Genomic DNA, 20050 nt, shown 5'->3' with positions numbered 1-20050 from the left:
GTGAACCACAGTTGTCAGATGGGGTAAGCATATATATGGGTTAAAAGCCTCATGTTCAGCGATTGTAAGACAACCACTAAATGTCAGGTTAAAGAAGAAACTTCCCTTTTTATTCCATAATTTCATTTAAATTCTGCTGTGGGGACTCTTGCGCCTTCCTTTGATGTCTCTGATATTGTCCTGTGTGGGAGATAGGAGACTGGATTAGATGGACCATTGGTCCGATCCAGTTTAGCAGTTCCTATGTTCCACTGAATAAGAGAAGACTTCATGGTGAGAGTTTGAAATAATCACTTTAGCTAATGCTTTGAGTATCATTTACCCAAATAACAATTTTTTTCCAGGTTTATCAGCCTTTCAGTTAAGAGGGGAATAGACATAAACTGAAAGCAGAACACACAGAAGAAAAGAGCTTAACCATGAATGAGCTTCTCCCAAAGGTTACGTCTCTTCTCTCACTTTGCCTGGCCAAGCAAGTACAATTATAAGACAAATGCAAAAATAAAGGAGGGGATAACAGGAAGAAAAATCATGGCAAAAACTCCTCAAAAGAAGGAGGCTCTGAAGTCACCCCAGACCCATTAGCAGGGGTGTCCAGAGCGTTGGGGTAAGAGGCAAATGGGTGAGCCCAGAAATCCGTATTGGTCTGGAACAAGGTTTGAAAAATTCTGCCGGTTCCTTAAAATAAGGGGCAGGTTATTTCACATTTGTAGGCAGCTCCCCTTGCCCTTGGCCCATGCAATTCCACATGGAATGCACTGAGCTACAGTGAATTGTTTGCTGACTTCAAAGAAAGAATCTGTCATGCACCAGCTTGTGGAACCGGCTGCCAAGAATAACACTCTAGCTCCAGGATTTACATAAATATCAGTTTATTATACACACACACCCCCTATGTGGACTCACTATATGTGTGTGTCTAAATATATACCTAAAGATTAGATAGGGATTCAGTGTACATACGGGCTCCATTGCAGGGCCCCAGTCCATCTATTGTGTGCCACTCTGATGGCACAAAGGGGATAGGAAGTTGGCTTGGACAGACAGCTGGTGATTCCTCTTGTTCTCCACCTCCTGGTTCTGGCAGGTAGGGGACATTCTGCATTGAGAGATGGCATATGCAGAGTATGCCATACTCCAGTGGTCCTGTGTCAGTGAACGGACCTTAGTGAGCTTTCATAGCTAGAATAGGTTACAGCAGCACTGAGGCTGCTCTAAATTGTGTCAGGGGCTCAATGGGCTCCTGGCTTTCTCCAGCATCAGGGAAATGCAAAGATGATGTAGCCTCCTTTTCCCTCCTGCCCCTTTGGTTCTGAGCCAAGTGCAGCTCAGTGGAACTGGAGGTCCGAGAGCCATGCTGATTATACTGAATATACCGCACGTGAGGGCTCAGTGTAACAATGACTTGGTATTGGGCTGTCCCTCTGGGGCAGGAGAATTCCTGTTGCAAATGGAGCCTCGTAGCTTCACTGGAATTCTGGCAGCATATGGAAGCTCAGCTTGTTGAACCGCTCTGTGTAACATTGTAACCACCGCATGTCATTCAGCACATTACCCCATGTGTAATTACAATGGTTTTCACCACCCTCGCCACTCGTTGTCATGTGTTTATAATCACCGTCATTATTCTAGAGTTACAGCACAAAGCAGTCTATGCAAATCTGGAATGGTGGGGTCAGCTAATGAATTGGTTACACCGATTCCTTCAAAAAGGCCTCATAGCTCGACGCTGAATGTGCCATGGAAAAGAAAATGCAGTGGAACCCTCTGGGAGCAGAGTCGTTTTTTCACAGAGCCGTTTCACCCTAAACAGCTGAATTAGGGACTAACAGAATTACAGTTTGCACAGTGCGTTGCATTAAGACAATTTGGGAAGCATTGAGCTGTGTTGTAGTTAAGGCGCTTGACTGTTACTCATGAGACGTGGGTTCAATTCCTAGCTCTGTCATAAAGTCCAGCGGGCCAGTTACTTGGTGCCTCAGTTTCCCATTTGTGGTCTGGGGCTACTAATGCGTCCTTTGCCTCTATTTACATCATTGGTTCTTGGGAGCCAGGACTGTCTCTAAGCACCTATCACAACATGGCCCCAAGCTTTGTTGCAGCCTCGAAGTGCTACCATTATACCAGTAATAATGTGGAAGGACATTTTTCCTTTCAGAGCTATGGGAAAGTAGCTGTTTCAGGAAGACAATGAAGAGGGTCATTTATTCTAATTTTTCTTGTATTTCCACTTTCTATTGCCTTAGGCTCATGATGATTCTGGAGTCCCACTAACTGAATAGCAACTCTGGTTGTACAGTGGGAGATGGACCTCTACAGAGTGCTGAGAGCAAGGCACCTAGGACTCTTCTATGGAAAATGTTGCCTTTATTTCATTTTTCACCCAGGACCCAGACGCAATGTTGGTAGGTGCATGTGAAATAGATTGAGGAGCGAGCGTGTTTCCATATGCAGGTAATTACTCTGAGCTACCTAGTTCTCCTTCCAGCAGAGTAAAGCACAAAATCCATGTACCTTTTGTCGTGCCGCTTCTGGGCTGAACTCTAGCTGGGGAGAACATAGAGCCACCACGAGGCCGAGGCGTGGCTGGGGATCTGCACCATTACAAACAGGGTTTTTCTGGATCTTTCCCTTTGGGTCCCTCCTCACCGTCCCTCCTTCCCCCAAGCTGTGGGCTGCACTCTGTGATCCTTTGTGACAGGGAGCAGCAGAGGCCCCATTTGTTACCCTGTCTCTCTCCTTGCCCACGAGCTCAGGGGAAGGGCTTCTGGATAGACACAAGGGTTGATCCTCATCCTGGGGATGTTTTTGTCAGTTATCTGGTTCTGACTGGGGCATATAGAGATTTGCTCCCACTGAGCAGACCTCTCTGCCAGGTGGTGTGCGTTACATCTGGCCGGTCCTCCCACCCCATCCCCCCATGCCTCCCAGCCAGTCGGCAGACCTGCATGTGCAACCTCTCATACTAACCCCAGAGAAAGTAGTTTTCCAGCACTTGTTACCCACTGGCCTGGCTATGTAGCAATAACTTGGCCATTCAGTGGCTGGCTAGAGGTAGCCAGCTCAGAAGAGCTTTCGTGGAACACTGGCTTTAGCCGTGGAGCCGGCTTGTGATGTTCAGCACAGTGATGTGAAGGCCAGAAGCCTGGAACAAACTGGAAATGCAGGCCACTCTGTGGAGCCCTCTGGCCTGTGCCAGTGAGTGGGCCGTCCTTGGCAAGACACATGGAAACCAACCAGCGCTGCCCTTCCCTTCCCCTCATCCCTGTCCAGCAGTGCACAGAAGTCTCTGTGCCCTGGACCTGGGCACTAGATACCTAACCAAACACGACATTTACTAATGAAAGGTCCGGGGAGGGGCGAGAAATTCATCCCTCAGATGACTCCATTGAGATCAAGGGAATCGCTGATTTTTTTTTCTTATGCAGATTTAGCAAATGGAATCACTTCTGTGAGGACAGTTGTGTTACACTGAAAGGAAGAGGAAGCTGCTCAGGACACGTTCAACGCACGCTCCGGTTAATTTATGTGACCTGGCACTCTGAAAACGAATAAAACCAGCTTACGCTTCCACTTGCACATGATTAATGAGAGCGCACCGTGCCCGACCTAGGAAAAAAATATACAGATTAGGAGAGAAATTTGGAATTAACAGAACATCTGTTAACGGAGCTAGAAATATTCGACCACAGCCATGTACCATAAATCAGAAAATAGCCTTTTGACAGTTCTGCTTTGCTCTCCATACCTTGGACCAAGTCACAGAGCTGTGGATAGGTAAGAGGATTTGCAGGCTAAAGGCCCCTTAAAGATGGGTTGATCCATCTAGCTATCGATCAATCTGTTTTGTGGTAGTGCCTGGAGGCACCAGCCAAAACTGGGTCCCCACTGTGCTAGGCACTGTACATGCGTACACCTAATGAGAGATCGTCCCTTTCCTGGAGAGTTCACAACCGCAATAGACAGAGCAAGTAAAGAGGCACAGAGAGACTGAGTGGCTGCCCTGAGGTCACACGGGCACAGCTGAAAATAGAACCCAGGCCGCCGGAGGCTGATCTAAACTGTCTGGGGTATCCCTTGGTTTGCAGCAATACCCAAGATGGGCCAGGTATTTCCCAGACATAAGGAAGAGAAGCTTTGAGGAGCTCACAGACTAAGGCCAGACAGACAGAGGTCAGGGAAGGCAAACGGCAAAAGGGATTTTCTGTGCAAACCAGCAAGATTCAGTAGTGGTGGAGGGAGACTGTCCATGGCCTTCCGGTGTAGGTGTGGCACCTTTTCAAGCCAGTAAGTAGAACTGAAGGTGGCACCACCCATCCCTTCCCCCGCAGCTCTGCCAGGGCTCAGAACCTGGCGCTGCTACTGAGCAGAATGGGTTTTCAAGGGGGGTAGCAGTCGTCTGGGATTGCTTTAGGATCAAACCCGCAAGACACACAGGACTGGGTATTCTGCTCTTGCCTTCTCTTTGGCAACCATTCCTCTTGTTTGTCCAGGGTAAGACACATTCGTGCCAGCCTTGTTGTTCCCATTCGCTGTGGACAGCATGATTAAAACCTGCCTTCCTGCCCCTTTCCAAATAGGCCGATTTCCTGACAGAGGCAACCTCAATGGGGCTACTAGAAAAAACACTGGAGAGCCGGGACATCCTTCTAATGACTCTCCAAGGGAAAGAGGCAGACCTTGTCCAGCAGGATGTGGGGAAGCAGGGCACTGTCTGATTGATCGTCAGCCACAAGCAAAACAAAGAAAGATGCGCCACAATAGTGCAAAATAAAATAAAGAGGAATGAGGGTTCTTATGTCATTTCCTGACGGGCGATCATATAGCATGATAACAGGATGGGGTCCCATTGTCATTTCCTGGATAGTTCAGTCTATTTCCCATAACCCCAGTGACTAAATAATACAGCCATGTGATCCTGAAAACCTCTGATGCATCCTGCTTCCCGGTGCGGATTTCCCCAGATGCTGTGACTGACACCTGGCATTCATACAGGAAGTGAACATACATTGCAGATGTACCATGTATGCACAATGAGCCTTTGGAAACTCAGGCTTCCAAAAGAAATCCTCTAAAACCACCTAGTGTATTTGCCCGAAGGACTCCTGTGTGCAGGGCCTGATTGGGTGAAGTGCTGGGTGTCGTCAACTCCCGGGGACTTCCGGCACTTTCAAAGGGATCAGCCCCTTGTAAGGTGCACGAGGGCTAGGGAGGCAGCTGTGCTCTTTGTCAGGCTTGCAGACGGGAGCCCTGCTGTGCTACACCCAATGAAGCTGTGCGTCTAGCTTGGGTGACAGCAAAGTGTGCAGCAGAGAGAAGCTGACTGAGGCCCCGGTCCTGAAAATATATTTTGGTAGGGAACAATTCCATGTTCCAAGCAGCAATGTGCAATTCCAGCTAGGGCTGGAATCATGCTACTTAATGCAGATCACGACCCAGAACACCACAGATTTCAGGACTACGTTTTGGCTTGAGCTCAGCTCTACGTTTTGTTTCACAGGGACTTGTGATCGCTGGTATACCTCTGTATTAACCTAGTGGATCAATTAGTCTGTAACATGTTCTAAGCTATTTCACCATCGAGAATAATAAAAAGAATTTTGTTTGCAGCACGAAAGAGCTCACTGAACTGGAGACTAGTCAGGAATGCCATTGTGCCTGGCTGCTACTGTGTGTTCACAATACAGCAATACTGCCTGACCCCCCCATGCACTGGTCTGAATTAGGAGGAACTCCATTAAAGTCAGTGCAGTTACAGCAGCAGAAAACCAGCATAAGTAAGAACCAAGCCTTCTAAGGGCTTGATGCAATCAGGGTTGGCCCTAGAACAAATGGTGCCCCAGGCAAGGAGCATCTTTGGCGCCCTTCCCCCTCCCTCCCATTTGTTAAGCTTTTGAATATCTTATTTTTATGACATTTGTGCCCCATTTCAAGACTCTGTTTCATGATTTGTCATGTAAGAGGATAAATTTGCATGCTGGGATCTGTATTTGTTCATGCCATGTATAAGCAAATATGGAATACCTGCAACATGTTACTTCAAACATTCTATTTTCCCTAACTATAAAAACAGCATCCAGAGCCCACCGCCCCCCAGGCTCGGCACCCCTGGTGGTCGCCTGGGTCGCCTGTCACTAAATCTGGCCCTGATGCCAATGCCTAATGGGAGTCTTTCCATGGACATAAGAACGGCCACACTGGGTCAAACCAAAGGTCCATCTAGCCCAGTATCCTGTCTTCCAACAGTGGCCAATGCCAGGTGCTTCAGAGGGAATGAACAGGACAGGTAAACATCCAGGGGCCTTTGGATCAGGCTCTTTATGTGTTTTCTCTGGCATGGTTTGATCATACGTTTAAATTCATGCTTTCTCTGCCCTCTTTCAGATATTGGATCTGTTTTAAGCCACTGAAGGGAAGATTCTCAGCTGGTGTAAATCATCAGGCCCATCAAAGGCTCTGCCCTGGAATGTCTTCATTGTCTGCATTGGGGTAACCTGCTTAAAAATATATATTGTGAAGTGATTCCGATTATATGTCTACCTTGAAAATGGCACACAAAGTGCACAGCCATCGCTGCTGTGAGAACTACATGGATGTGGGCATCAAGGGAAGAAAACATAAGTGACCAGAAATGTGTCTTTTTCTCCCCAATGCGGATGTTTCCTTCCCTCTCTGCTTCCTCCAGTTTAATATACTGTGCAGCCTGGGAAGTAGTGTCAGTAGCCTGGATCTGTTGAAAAGGCGCAGATAATAGGCCTGATCCTGCCGCCATCAAGAGAACAAGCCTGATCCGACGCCTGTTAAAGTCGATGACAAACTCCCACGACAGAGGAGCCTGCTGATGTTCCCTGGACCATGAACCAGATTCAGTCCTGAGATGCAGACAGGCTCTCATTGAGGGCCCCTGGGAAGTGAAAAGCCTGCACACAAGGACAGCGGTCCACAGTGCAAATTACAATAGTGCAAACTCTGCACCCGGTGCTGGTCCCATTGAGTTGAAGGCCCAAACTCACGCTGATGTCAATGGCGCAGGTTCGGGCCCCACAAGAGTAATGACTTGACAGTGGTTTTACTTGTTCTAGAGAAAAGCTTTTGTTAAAAGCAAAGTGGCAGCTGCCAAACAAATCTTTGCTGTCAGTTCCCAGCAGAGCTGTTTGGAAAATTGGCGGGGAGAGGAAGCGACATAATCTATCTTCAGGGTCTATGTTAATCATAGACCTCTAAAAAGGCAGCCCAAATTCTTTTGAATTTTTCAGGCGTGCCCCTTCTGTGGAATGCCAGTCGTCCGTTAGCCGTGAGGTCAGCCATAGCACTGAGCCAGGCATCCATATTAGGTGGGGATCAACTTTTCCATTTCTAAAGGATTCATTTTATAGCGAACAAAGCCACACGGAACCCATGCTGCCTTGTTACCAGGCAATCTCCAGGTATCAGGAATAGATCCAAAAATGAAACTAAAGATGGAGGGTTCCAAATGAGCATCCAATATCAAATTGGTCCTTTGAACCACCTCAGACCAGAAATTCTTGATACAGGGGAAGTCCCAAAACATATGAGCTAATGTAGCACCAAAGTTATATTTCCAGCAGTGGTCAGCATTTACGAGCCCTGTTCCCATTAACCTATGTGGGAACCAGTATATTTGAAAAAGTATCTTTTGGTGTCTAGTCTCAGGTTTATAGTTATTTTTTAAATGTTAGATACAACTGTATTCCACTGGGTTAGAAATAGGTGTGTATCTTAATCTCTATTCCAAGCAGCTCTCAAATGATCAATCTTTGGCAGAAGTTTTTGGGCCAAAAAATCATCAAAGGATACTGCTGGCCAAGAAAATCCAGGAAGTTGCCTCCAAAATAATAAAAGTTCTAGATGTTCTGGAGCTCTCAATACATCTGGTCCAAATCCATTTCTAAGTAAATGCTTTAACTGGAGATATTTCCATGCTCTAGACCAGGGCAAGCCAAACAGTTACTGAAGATCTACAAATGGTTTTAAATGATCATTGTCAATTAGCTAGAAGAGTCATAATTCCTCTGTCCATTCAATCCCTCCACATCAAGGTTTTGCTACTGATTTTAAGGCTAGGATTGCTCCATAGGACTGCCTCTAGGGGAAGAATGATAGAAGCAGAACTTTCTAGCCATGTTTGACCAAATTTGCCTCACAGCTGTTATTGTGGGAGCTCTGGAGCCATCAAATCTATAATAATGTGATCCTACCATGCCTGAAAGGGGAAGGAGGGTGAACCAATTCTGGTTCACTCTGAACCCACGGTCGTGTCTGTGTGGTCATATCTAACAGCCACAAAGATGCCTGGCTTAACAAAAAGGAGATATGATAATTTTCCAAGCTGGGAAAATGAAATCCTCCCACAGATAGGGGGGCTCAGAGCAGGCTAGGTTTCTTACCGGGGCCCCAACGGAACATTCTGGAAATATTTTTGCAATTCTTAAAATAAGTTTGAGGCATAGAGATAGGGAGACCCCTCAGGACATACAAAATTCTGGGCAGGACATCCATTTTTCAGTATGTTAATTTTATCCCACCGAGGGTTAAAGAACTGCATCTCCCCAAATCATTAGCCACTTGGGCAATGATTGCTTCTGTATTTATCTTAGGGATGGCCTGAATATTTCGGGGACTCAGTATTCCTCAATATTCAGAGAAGAGAATTGCCAGTGAAAGTCCCAGTGTGAGACAAGGCCTTTGTGGGCATATTTGTAAAGACCTAAAATTTCTGATTTACCCCAATTAATTTGATATCAGGAGAGGAATCCAAATGTATTAATAATGGTTAGAAGGTTAGGAATAGATACAAATACAGGCACATCATCCACACAGAGCAGAACATGCCTCGATACCATGAACATGCTGATTTGCTCGGATGGCAACCGCTAAAGGTTCTAGCGCTAAATCAAACAGAAGAAGATAAAAGGAGCCAACCATGCCTTGTACCTCTCTGTAATGGAAATTGGGCAGAAATAATACCATTTGTAACTACCCTGGAAGTCAGGTAAGAGTCTAAGAGCTTAATCCAAGCAATAAGTTGGTTATCAAATCCAAATTTTGCTAACCCATGGAAACAGACAGTCCCAGCTAGGGTTTTGTTATGTCTTGATTTCAGACTTGTCTTCAATTTTCACTTTTGGGACAAAGAAAAGGCAGGCTTATGCTAGCCTTAAAGATATGCTGGGGGGGGGGGTCTGACTTGATCACTCATTAGCATTTCATTTCATTATTTCGTGTGACATCTCCATGTAAGGCTCATTTCATGATTTTAACGGCAGTAGAATTTAGTTGCTATTAGGGCAAAAAACCCCTGCCAGTCACTAGCAGAAATGGAGAAATTTCCCTTTAGCTCAAAGTCACATATTTCCTGATACACTCAAACATTCACAACCCCCTGTATAGTCCCTTACCAGTGATACAAGCTCTCTACCAGCAGCTTTGACACTTTAATAGCTGCCACGGTACCAGTAAAAAAAAAAAGTTACTAAACTATTATTTTTAAAGTTGAATGAATTATTTTCTTAAAACACCATTTTAAGAGATCTGCAAATGCTTTATGACTAATGTGGTATAATAATTATGCGATTAATATTACTCAGAGTTACAAGAATGATCTTTTTCTTTATTAAGTACCATGTATATGTTGTAGGCACATTAAAAGAATAACTGCAGGCCAAATTCACAGGGGATGGAGAAGATGTGGTGGAAATGCCTAAGGACCTGGCTACATGGGAGAGCAATTTACTGGTGTAGCTACCGGCACAACTAGCCCAATGCAAGGTCCCCCATCCCCTCGTGTAGATGTGCTTTACCAGCGTAATACGGAGCTTGCACCAGAGTGGCTTACTTTGATTTGAAACCAAATACCGCCAGTATAGACAGGCAGTAAGGGAGTCAAAGGGGCCAACAGAAGGTGTAAATTACAGCTGCTTAGGTTCCCTTACACTCAGACTCACTTACCAACCTAGATCTTATACCCCTTTTACACACCATTGCTGAATTTGGCCTCACATCATCTTCTGAGGACAGCTCCCTCTACATATGTTGAAAATGTGGACCCGTAGCATGGAAGAAAGCGAGTGCTGAAGAAAGCAGTCAAAATCCTTGTCAGGGGACTTGTGGTTTTCTTAGTGTCTCCAGAGTCATCAATCACGTTGCATTCATCTGACACACCAGTTAGGCAGGCACAAGCTATCCTTTAGCTATGACAAATAAGAGAGGTGAGAGGCCTCACTTTAAGTACCTGACCACTCTTTGCTTTTGTAGCATCATTGGAGTCAGATTGGGCTTCAGATTCTTGTCCAGCTAAGAATGCACCTGAATCCATGCAGGTAAAAATCAAAGAGCATATTTCAAGCAACGTGCACTCAATACTGTACCTGGTTTGGGTTTTGAACCAGAATGAATTTCATCATTAGTAGGTGACATCAGCCACGCCATCAGAGGCTCGTTCCCCTGCACATCTACCAATGTGATATATGCCATCATCTTCCAGCAATGCCCCTCTGCCATGTACATTGGCCAAACCAGACAGTCTCAACATAAAAGAATAAATGGACACAAATCAGACTTCAAGAATTATAACATTCAAAAACCAGTTGGAGAACACTTCAGTCTCCCTGGCCACTCGATTACAGACCTAAAAGTCGCAATATTACAACAAAAAAACTTCAGAAACAGACTCCAATGAGAAACTGCTGAATTGGAATTAATTTGCAAATCGGACATCATCAAACTAGGCTTGAATAAAGACTGGGAGTGGATGGGCCATTACACGAAGTAAAACTATTCCCCCCCAAGTTCCTTACATCTCCTTGTCAATTTCTAGAAATGGGCCATTTTCATTACCACTACAAACAGTTCTTTTTCTCTCCTGCTGATAATAGCTCACCTTAACTGATCACTCTCCTTATAGTGTGTATGGTAACACCCATTGTTTCATGTTCTCTGTGTGTATATCTATCTTCCTACATGCATCCGATGAAGTGAGCTGTAGCCCACGAAAGCTTGTGCTCATATAAATTTGTTAGTCTCTAAGGTGCCACAAGGATTCCTGTTCTTTTAGTAGTTGTGCGTTACATTATTCTTCCACCAAACCTGCTCTTTGGGCCCCAAAGATGTGGGGAGCAATCTGGGCTGGTGCTTGGGTGCAGATCTAAGTGCACTGATTCAGCGATGTCACCTACACCTGTCCCACAGATCATTCATCAGAGGCTGCACAGAGCTCTGCTCTTTGACGTAATAGAGGCTCAGGTTAAGACTGTTTTTGCAGTGGGTGAGTGCATCTGTTTTCAAAGTATTTAAAAGCATGTTGTCAGGAAAGAATGGTGCCAGCCTGGGTTAGACCCATTGTCCACCTAGTCCAGTATCTTGTCACGGACACTGGCCAGCACCAGTTGCTTAAGCAGAAGTCTCAAGGAGCCCTGTAATGGGCAGATATGGGATAAGCTGCCAGGGGCGGCTCTAGGAATTTGGCCGCCCCAAGCAGGGCAGCACGCCGCAGGGGGGCGTGCTGCCGGTCGCCGGTCCCGCAGCTCCGGGGGACCTCTTGCAGACATGCCTGCGGAGGGTGCGCTGGTCCCGCGGCTCCGGTGGAGCATCCGCAGCCATGCCTGCTTGAGGTCCACCCGAGCCGCGGGACCAGCGCACCCTCCGCAGGCATGACTGCGGAAGGTCCGCCGGAGCCGCCTGCCGCCCTGCCGGCAAAATGCCGCCCCAAGCGCGCGCTTGGCGCGCTGGGGTCTGGAGCCGGCCCTGTAAGCTGCTTCCATGGAAAATCCCCTCCCAATCCCCATGCAGTAGAGGCTGACTCATGCCAGGAAGCATGAGGGTTTGTATCCCTTCCAAAACTCTTGGGTATTTTTTAAATAATATTTACTATAATAAATCTTCCCAGACTATTGGTATCTGTGAATATTTCTGTTAACCATCTAAATGTCCAGTCCTCTTTTGGATTCCTGCTAAGGCCTTGGCCTCAATGGTAACTCATGGCAATGAGTTCCACGGACTAAATGTGCAGTGTGTGTGTGTGTGTAAAGCATTTTAAAGCACCTTACTGGGTTTTGACAGCATCCTTTCTGTCTCTTTTCTTGATTGGAAAACTTTAAAATGTAATCAAAGAAATGAGAAACCAGGATTATTTTCAGTGGCACAGGAAAAGGAATCCTGGATTACTACTGCATCAGTCACCATTTGATTGTCTACCAGAAAAACCCAGTATCCACCATTTGTTTGTTTATATGCCTCATGCTGGCGTTAAGCCATTGCACTGAGAAAACACTCTGCTAGAATGAGTTTTGCCGTGGCTGCTGAACCTGGATCAGTGCGTGTCTGCATGACGCTGGCACTGCTTACGGGTCTCAAGTCATTCGGGAGACAGATATTTTTGACTAGTATATGATGTAAAATCAGTTTCATAATACAGGGAAAATCCACCATAATCTCTTCATGCTTGGTGGTTATTTAAGAGTCAGCTGCAGCTGTCACGATTTAATACTCTGTGCTCGGAATTCTTGTGTGCACAGCTGGCTTGGGCTGGTGCACCTGCATTCTCGAAAGGCCCTTGGCCCCCAGAAGTGCGCGGAGATCCCCTGTTCAGGCTGAACTCCAGGCCTTCCCCCGTGTTTTTATTTTGAAAGCATTTGCTAAAAATGCACCAAATGGAGTGCGTCCTATTCAGAAGCAGCCTGGCTGGATTATGGGGGCTTTGAGAGCAAAGTGTAAGGGCTATGTTTAATGAATATAGCCATCAATCATCCTGGCTACCCATGTAATAATTACCTTGAAGAACACCAGTCAGCAGGTAAAGTGCTTGGCTCAATAGTCAGAGCAGCCATTATGGGAACGCCTTCTGTCATACTCACTGTTATTATCATTTGCCTCCAATTACTTTCATGCCCGGTGCATTGTGAGAGGTCGTTTATTTACTCCCGCGCTGAGGCTGTTTTGACAGGTCTGTTAAATTCCTGCAGTGCTGCAAGCCATAGGGTGGAAATGCATGGAACAGGAGCAAAACCACAGCAATACCCCCAAGCAACAAATTAATCTCCCAAGGACACAAAGGGCCAAAATTCAGCAATGAGTCCAAATAAGTCTGGAGGGAATTGATGATGTAACTTATACTCTGTTTTGGCCCCCTTGGAGTCAATGTTATGCCAGCTTAATTCCCTCACATGCACCTAAACATCAGTGAGGGATGTAACTACATCTATGGGAAATTGAAGGAGAGCAGGGGAGATGATTCAAGCTAATTATATCAAGATAACAATAGGAGGGTTGAAATGCACGGTGAAAATGCATTGAGGTTAATGGAGTCACACCACAGAAGAATTTGGCCCACTCTGACGTCTTCTAGGTGGCCAGTCATTTCTAAGGCCATCATTAGGATGAGCTGCACAAGCTGTGGGCTTTACAGGACTTTACAAGTTCAGTTTACAAGCACTATAAAATTACAAAATTCTACCCCCGACGGCCAAAGGGCCCTGTAAAACACGTTTTATTTTGCTTCGAGAGGTCTAAAGGGCCCAGGCAGCAACAGTGAGGCAGTGTGTGAGAAGCGGTGAGAGACGGCCTGGAGTGAGCCTGCTGCGTGGAGCTCGGAATGAGAGCTGCTGAAGGGTTGGTATGAAAAAGAGTCCCCGGCTGGGCAGACAGGTTTATGTACCTCCTGGCATTGTGGGTAATATACCGTCAAAATAAAGAACTTCGCCTTTTGGCTCAGGCCGTGAAGCTCACTTGGCAAGTTCATTCAACTGGGAAAGCTCCAGGCCTGGCTCCTCCTTTTCTTTCTCCCTGCCAGTTCCGATGTCGTTTGGCTCATACGGATTGGCCTGTTTGTTTCAGCAAGGGCGTGGCAAGCTCGGGAAGTATCACTGCACATGCCGAATGTCAGAATGCTCCTGAACGTGAGAACGTGAGAACCAACTCTGGGCCGGCCCCTCCGCTGGCGTTAATGGCCATACCTCCTTTGAGTTCAGTGGCCCTATGCTGATTTACACCCACTGAGGATCTGGCCCTCTACCTTTACATGGAGGGGAATGTAAAAGAGACACGTTCATAGGAATAGACGAGTCCCTGCTGCAGAGGTTTGGCCCTAGCTTGGCTTGAAGAATATTCACCTTCAAAGACCACTAGCTCCTATTTCTCACTGTTAATTGCATGCTAGAGGGCCACCGGGATATGATTTATCTTTCTGTGATTTGATCTGGGCTGCCATGAACATCATAGGAGTGAATGAAAACAAACTGCACAGGCAGAAGAGGTGTATAAAATCCTTTAACATGTTTCACACATGTACCCCATGAGGAATTTGGCAGCAGGCTAAGCACAGTGAATCATAACTCACCTTCTCTTTGGAGATGGAAAAAGTATTCTGGGTTTGTTGCCAGTGTCAGCACCATCGCTGGTATTTTGAATGCCAAGGGAAAGTGTTAGCCCAGGGAGAAAGAAAATAAGGTCCTTCCCGACATTGACTAAACAACCGCCGGCAAAGGATGGAAAGAAAAATGCTGGCCTCTGTTGATGCACTGTGCCAATCAATCAAGTCCTAAAAAACATTCTGTGACATGCAGAAATGGCAGGGCTTTGCCAACATGCTGTGCCAGTCAATCAGAGCGGGCGGGAAGAATCACCAAACGCATTCCACAATCTGCAACGAAAGAAAAAGTCAGATGGCTGGGTCAGTCCCTGGAGGAGAAAGTCAACCCATTGAGTGAGTTCATGCCTTTTGAAAAGCTGCCATTTATTCATGAGTCAAATTTTAAAAAGGGCTCCAGAAGTGACCTCAGCAATTACAGGACGGTAAGCCTGACTTCAGTACTGGGCAAACTGGTTGAAACTATAGTAAAGAACAAAATTGTCAGACACATAGATGAACATAATTTGTTGGGGAAGAGTCAACATGGTTTTTGTAAAGGGAAATCGTGCCTCACCAATCTACTAGAATTCTTTGAGGGGGTCAACAAGCATGTGGACAAGGGGGAATCCACTGCATATAGTGTATTTAGATTTTCAGAAAGCCTTTGACAAGATCCCTCACTGAAGGGTCTTACGCAAAGTCCTGGGATAAGAGGGAAGGTCCTCTCGTGGATCAGTAACTGGTTAAAAGATAGGAAACAAAGGGTAGGAATAAATGGTCAGTTTTCAAAATGAAGAGTGGTAAATAGTGGTGCCCTCCAGGGGTCTGTACTGGGCCCAGTCCTATTCAACATATTCATAAATCATCTGGGAAAAGGGGTAAACAGTGAGGTGGCAAAATTTGCAGATGGTACAAAACTACTCAAGATAGTTGAGTCCCAGGCAGACTGTGAAGAGCTACAAAAGGATCTCTCAAAACTGGGTGACTGGGCAACAAAATGGCAGATGAAATTCAATGTTGATCAATGCAAAGTGATGCACATAGGAAAACATAATCCCAATTATACATATAAAATGATAGGATCTAAATTAGCTGTTACCACTCAAAAAAGAGATCTCGGAGTCACTGTGGATAGTTCTCTGAAAACATCCACTCAATGTGCAGCGGCAGTCAAAAAAGTGAGCAGAATGTTGGGAATCATTAAGAAAATGATAGATAATAAGGCAGAAAATATCATATTGTCTCTATATAAATCCATAGTATGCCCACTTCTTGAATACTGCGTGCAAATGTGGTCGCCCCATCTCAAAAAAGATATATTGGAATTGGAAAAGGTTCAGAAAAGAGCAACAAAAATTATTAGGGGTATGGAATGGCTGCCATATGAAGAGAGATTAATAAAACTGGGACTTTTCAGCTTGGAAAAAGGATGACTAAGGGGGGGGATATGATAGAGGTCTATAAAATCATGACTGGTGTGGAGAAAGTAAATAAGGAAGTGTTATTTACTCCTTCTCATAACACAAAAACTAGGGGTCACCCAATGAAATTAATAGGCAGCAGGTTTAAAACAAACAAAAGGAAGTATTTTTTTCACACAACACAAAGTTAACCTGTGGAACTCCTTGCCAGAGGATGTTGTGAAGTCCAAGACTATAACAGGGTTCACTCCGGTGACAGTACCTCCTAGAAATGTAAAGGTGCAGCACATAGCCAAGATGGGCACAGATGGTGTCCCTAGCCTCTGTTTGCCAGAAGCTGGGACTGGGTGACAGGGGATGGATCACTTGATGATTATCTGTTCTGTTCATTCTCTCTGGAGAATCTGGCATTGCCCACTGTCGGAAGACAGGATACTGGGCTAGATGGACCTTTGGTCTGACCCAATTTGGCCGTTCTTATGTTCTTTATACCAGACTACACAGAAGAAGGCCCATCTCTGGGCACACTTGGCAAACCCTTAGAAACATCTCTCATAAAATAAACAAGTTTGCAGCAATTAGCCAGAGATAATGCAACCCCAACAGCACCATACATAGAATAAACCCCAACAGTAAAATCCCCAACAGAGTCCTCTCCTCACCCACTACTCCCTAACCTCAACCATCTCCCAATGCCCTAAGGGTCGTGGAGAAAAGCTAGGCCTCATGGCCACCAGGCTAAGATCCTCAAGTCACTCCAGAGTAAGAACCCTCCTTAGGGCCACATCCTGCCAGCAGCTCCCTGTCTTTTGTGCCTTGGGCCTCCCGCTCAGGTGCCTCTGCTGATCACAGCTGCATCAGTATAACCCAGGCAGAGAGGCAGACTCTAACAGGGTGTCTACACTGCAGTTAAACACCCGCAGCTGGCCTGTCAGCTGACTCAGGCTCGTGGGGCTCAGGCTATGGGAAGAGCGTCCCAGAGGGTCACCTCAGTGGGTGAAAATCCAGCCTGAGCCTAAATGTCTACATGGCAGTTTTACAGCCCCGCAGCTCCCGCCCAAGTCAACTGGCCCATGCCAGCCCTGGGTGTTTAATTGCTGTGTAAACATACCCTAAGATAGGCGGCTTCCAGGCCATTCGCATCTTAAAATCAACCTGAAAACTAATCAGCATCCAGAGGAGTAATGGCAGGTGGGTCTTGGTGAAATCAAAGATCCCCCCTCTGGTTTCCGTTTTAATGCAGGAGCCGTTCGAGCTAACAATTGCACTTTTTTTAGCAAGCCAACCTTCCAAGGAAACCCCCGGGGGGTGGGAGGGGAAATAGTCACTTTTGTGAGGGATGAGCTCTCTCTGAATTTTTCTTGTTCTAAATCAGTATCCACAGGGATTCTGCAAGGTTCAGATCTGAATCTGGACTTCCCCCAAGTTCAGAGATGTTTGAGGCCAGGGCTTTGGTTCAAGCCCATCTTTAATCTCAGTCAGTGCCCTCCAGATGAGCATTCTGCAGATGACTGGCAGATATTCAAAAGTGCTTAGCACACAGCGGTTCTCAGGATTGTTCCATCTTGCTCTGTGCACCCCCTCCCTGCCTCCACAAACTAGTAATGACCACAACCCAAGATAATATTGCCTACCAGCACACTCTCTTCACAATGCCCCATTGCTAGCGAGAGAGAATTTCATTCAGTGGCTTTGAAGGAATGACAATTGCGGGTCAAATCAACGCCAACAGAATGCTGGAAATCATCAGGAAAGGGATAGATAATAAGACAGAAAATATCATATTGCCTCTATATAAATCCATGGTACACCCACATCTTGAATACTGCGTGCAGATGTGGTCGCCTCATCTCAAAAAAGATATATTGGAATTGGAAAAGGTACAGAAAAGGGAAGCAAAAAATGATTAGGGGTATGGAATGGCTACCATATGAGGAGAGAATAATAAGACTGGGACTTTTCAGCTTGGAAAAGAGATGACTAAGGGGGATATGATAGAGGTCTATAAAATCATGACTGGTGTGGAGAAAGTAAATAAGGAAATGTTATTTACTCCTTCTCATAACACAAGAACCAGGAGTCAACCAATGAAATTAATAGGCAGCAGGTTTAAAACATACAAAAGGACGTATTTCTTCACACAATGCACAGTCAACCTGTGGACCTCTTTGCCAGAAGGTGTTGTGAAAGCCAAGACCATAACAGGTTTTTAAAAAGAACTAGGTAAATTCATGGAGGATAGGTCCTTCAATGGCTATTAGCCAGGATGGGCAGGGATGGTGTCCCTAGCCTCTGTGTGCCAGAAGCTGGGAATGGGCAACAGGGGATGGATCACTTGATGATTATCTGTTCTGTTCATTCCCTTGGAAGCACCTGGCATTGGAGACAGGATACTGGGCTAGATGGACCTTTGGTCTGACCCAGTACGGCTGTTCTTATGTTAGATCTGTCACTCAGTAGTGATGTTACTGGGTCACAAAATATGACACTTGTCATCCAAAGAGTTACTAATGTTTGAAATCCAGTGTATGTGCCACAATGGATGTTGTCCAACTTCCCCTCAGAATGGTCCTTGAGATTTCTGAGAATTGTCCATTACTCAATATTCAGTCCTCTGTCCACTCTGGTCTTCATTCTCTGCAGAACGTAAGGAGAGTTAAGGCTTTGGGGCTAATGTCCAAGCACATAGCGGTGCCCAGCCATGGTCCCCAAACTAGCAATACCCCATGAGCAGAGCTGCCACATTGTTCTTCTTCCAACTGCAAGTGATGTGCTCTGAGATGTGACCTGCACTGGTGCTAGTTAAAGGGAATTATTACTACACTCTCCTTCGCTGCACAGTATTTAACGTGGCCAGTCACTTTCCCATTCTAGGCCTCAGGGCTGATTAGACAACTCTATAGACAGCATGGTCAATTCTGGACTGGAGTCAAGGGGTTCCAAATGTTTGACCAAGTGTTCCAGTCCCACGGCATCAATTACATCTCCATGTGCTAGCACAGCCCCTTGTCTCCCATGGGGGATTCAAACATAGAGCACGTGGGGATGGCTGATGCCACCTCCCCTCACAGCTCCCACTGGGGGATCAGCTTCAACTCCTGGCCAAGTTCCACAGGAGATCTACAGACCAGAGTGGCTGTCGGGAGGCAGTGAATTGGCACATACCCTGACAGTCCTCAGGCCCCACTCCCGGCCACTTTCAGCGCAGCACTGACTCCCTCTAGCCACCAACTCCCCCTCTGATGCAAGGGAGGATGTAGCCTCTTTCCACTATTACATCCTCTTCCTCTGGGCAAAACTTTCCTCCCCCAGTGCCTGGATTGCTGGAAGCTGGCATAGGCTCTGGGGTGACTCTAACCCCTACATTTTACCTAAGGAAAAGCTCTTGGTGTACAGCCTGCAGTCACCTCTACTGGGTTGACGGGGAATAGCTCCAGACACTGCGTGGCCGTAAGATACAATAGCTCCGCACAAGGGCTTGTACTTTGTTATGCTTGCCCCACTGTGGCTTAAAGGCCGTTCTTAGGCATGCCCATGTGTCTTTTAACACTGGAGTCTGCCTGCCCGATGGCTGTTGGCTTGGGGGGGCGGCCCGATGGCTGTTGGCTTGGTCAGCTGGAGTTTTAAATCCACAGCGAAAGTGCCAATGTATCTGCAACATTTTTAAGATGTGCAAGAGGGTCAACGTTGATAATTGATTCTTCAGCTCACTCCCCTGCTAACTTTAGTGGTGTTTACAAACAGCTGTTGTAACATCCCTAAGGTCCAGAGAGCTTACCTGGAATATGTCCAGGCATTTAACAAAGAGCGCCAAGACCTTATTCAGCTGGTTCCCTTCTAGGGACTGGGTTATAGGATCGGTGGAGAGGAGAGTGTGTCAGTTGTAACAGCTGTGCCCATCACTGGGGGGATAACTGTTACATCGCCACTATAAATAGCATCAGGTGGGCTTCCAGACCTAGACACCGGGGCTGGGATGGTAGCAACAGCCCTTTTTGTGCCAGCTGGGTACTATCTGGACATGACCCTGAGGGCCATGGGGGCAGCAGCTCTTCCTAGAGCAGTTGAGGCAAAGTGCTATGCTTAGACTGCACACTCTTTGTTAACAGATTCAGAGCCAAGCAGCTTCTGGCTTGTTGAAATGACTGCGAGCGCCACGCAGGCGTCCTTGAACTCTCACGATCACTGCTGCCGCCTAGGGGTTTGCTGGGTATTTTGAGTTCTGCAGAGCGGGGGTAACTGTGGATACGGCAGACCTGCTGGT

At 46.3% G+C, this 20050-nt stretch overlaps 1 long non-coding RNA gene across 1 annotated transcript; it reads left to right on the top strand.

Annotated features, from left to right (window-relative positions):
- The first annotated feature begins 354 nt into the window (after positions 1-354).
- LOC120386405 lies at positions 355-6466 on the top strand. The gene is made up of 4 exons (XR_005589703.1): positions 355-440; positions 2247-2405; positions 3429-3777; positions 6385-6466. It is a non-coding gene; the product is annotated as an uncharacterized LOC120386405 (long non-coding RNA).
- The last annotated feature ends 13584 nt before the right edge of the window (positions 6467-20050 follow it).

This window comes from Mauremys reevesii, linkage group 18, assembly GCF_016161935.1.
Source record: "Mauremys reevesii isolate NIE-2019 linkage group 18, ASM1616193v1, whole genome shotgun sequence".
NCBI lineage: Eukaryota > Metazoa > Chordata > Testudines > Geoemydidae > Mauremys > Mauremys reevesii.
This window is presented reverse-complemented; position numbering and strand designations above follow the sequence as displayed.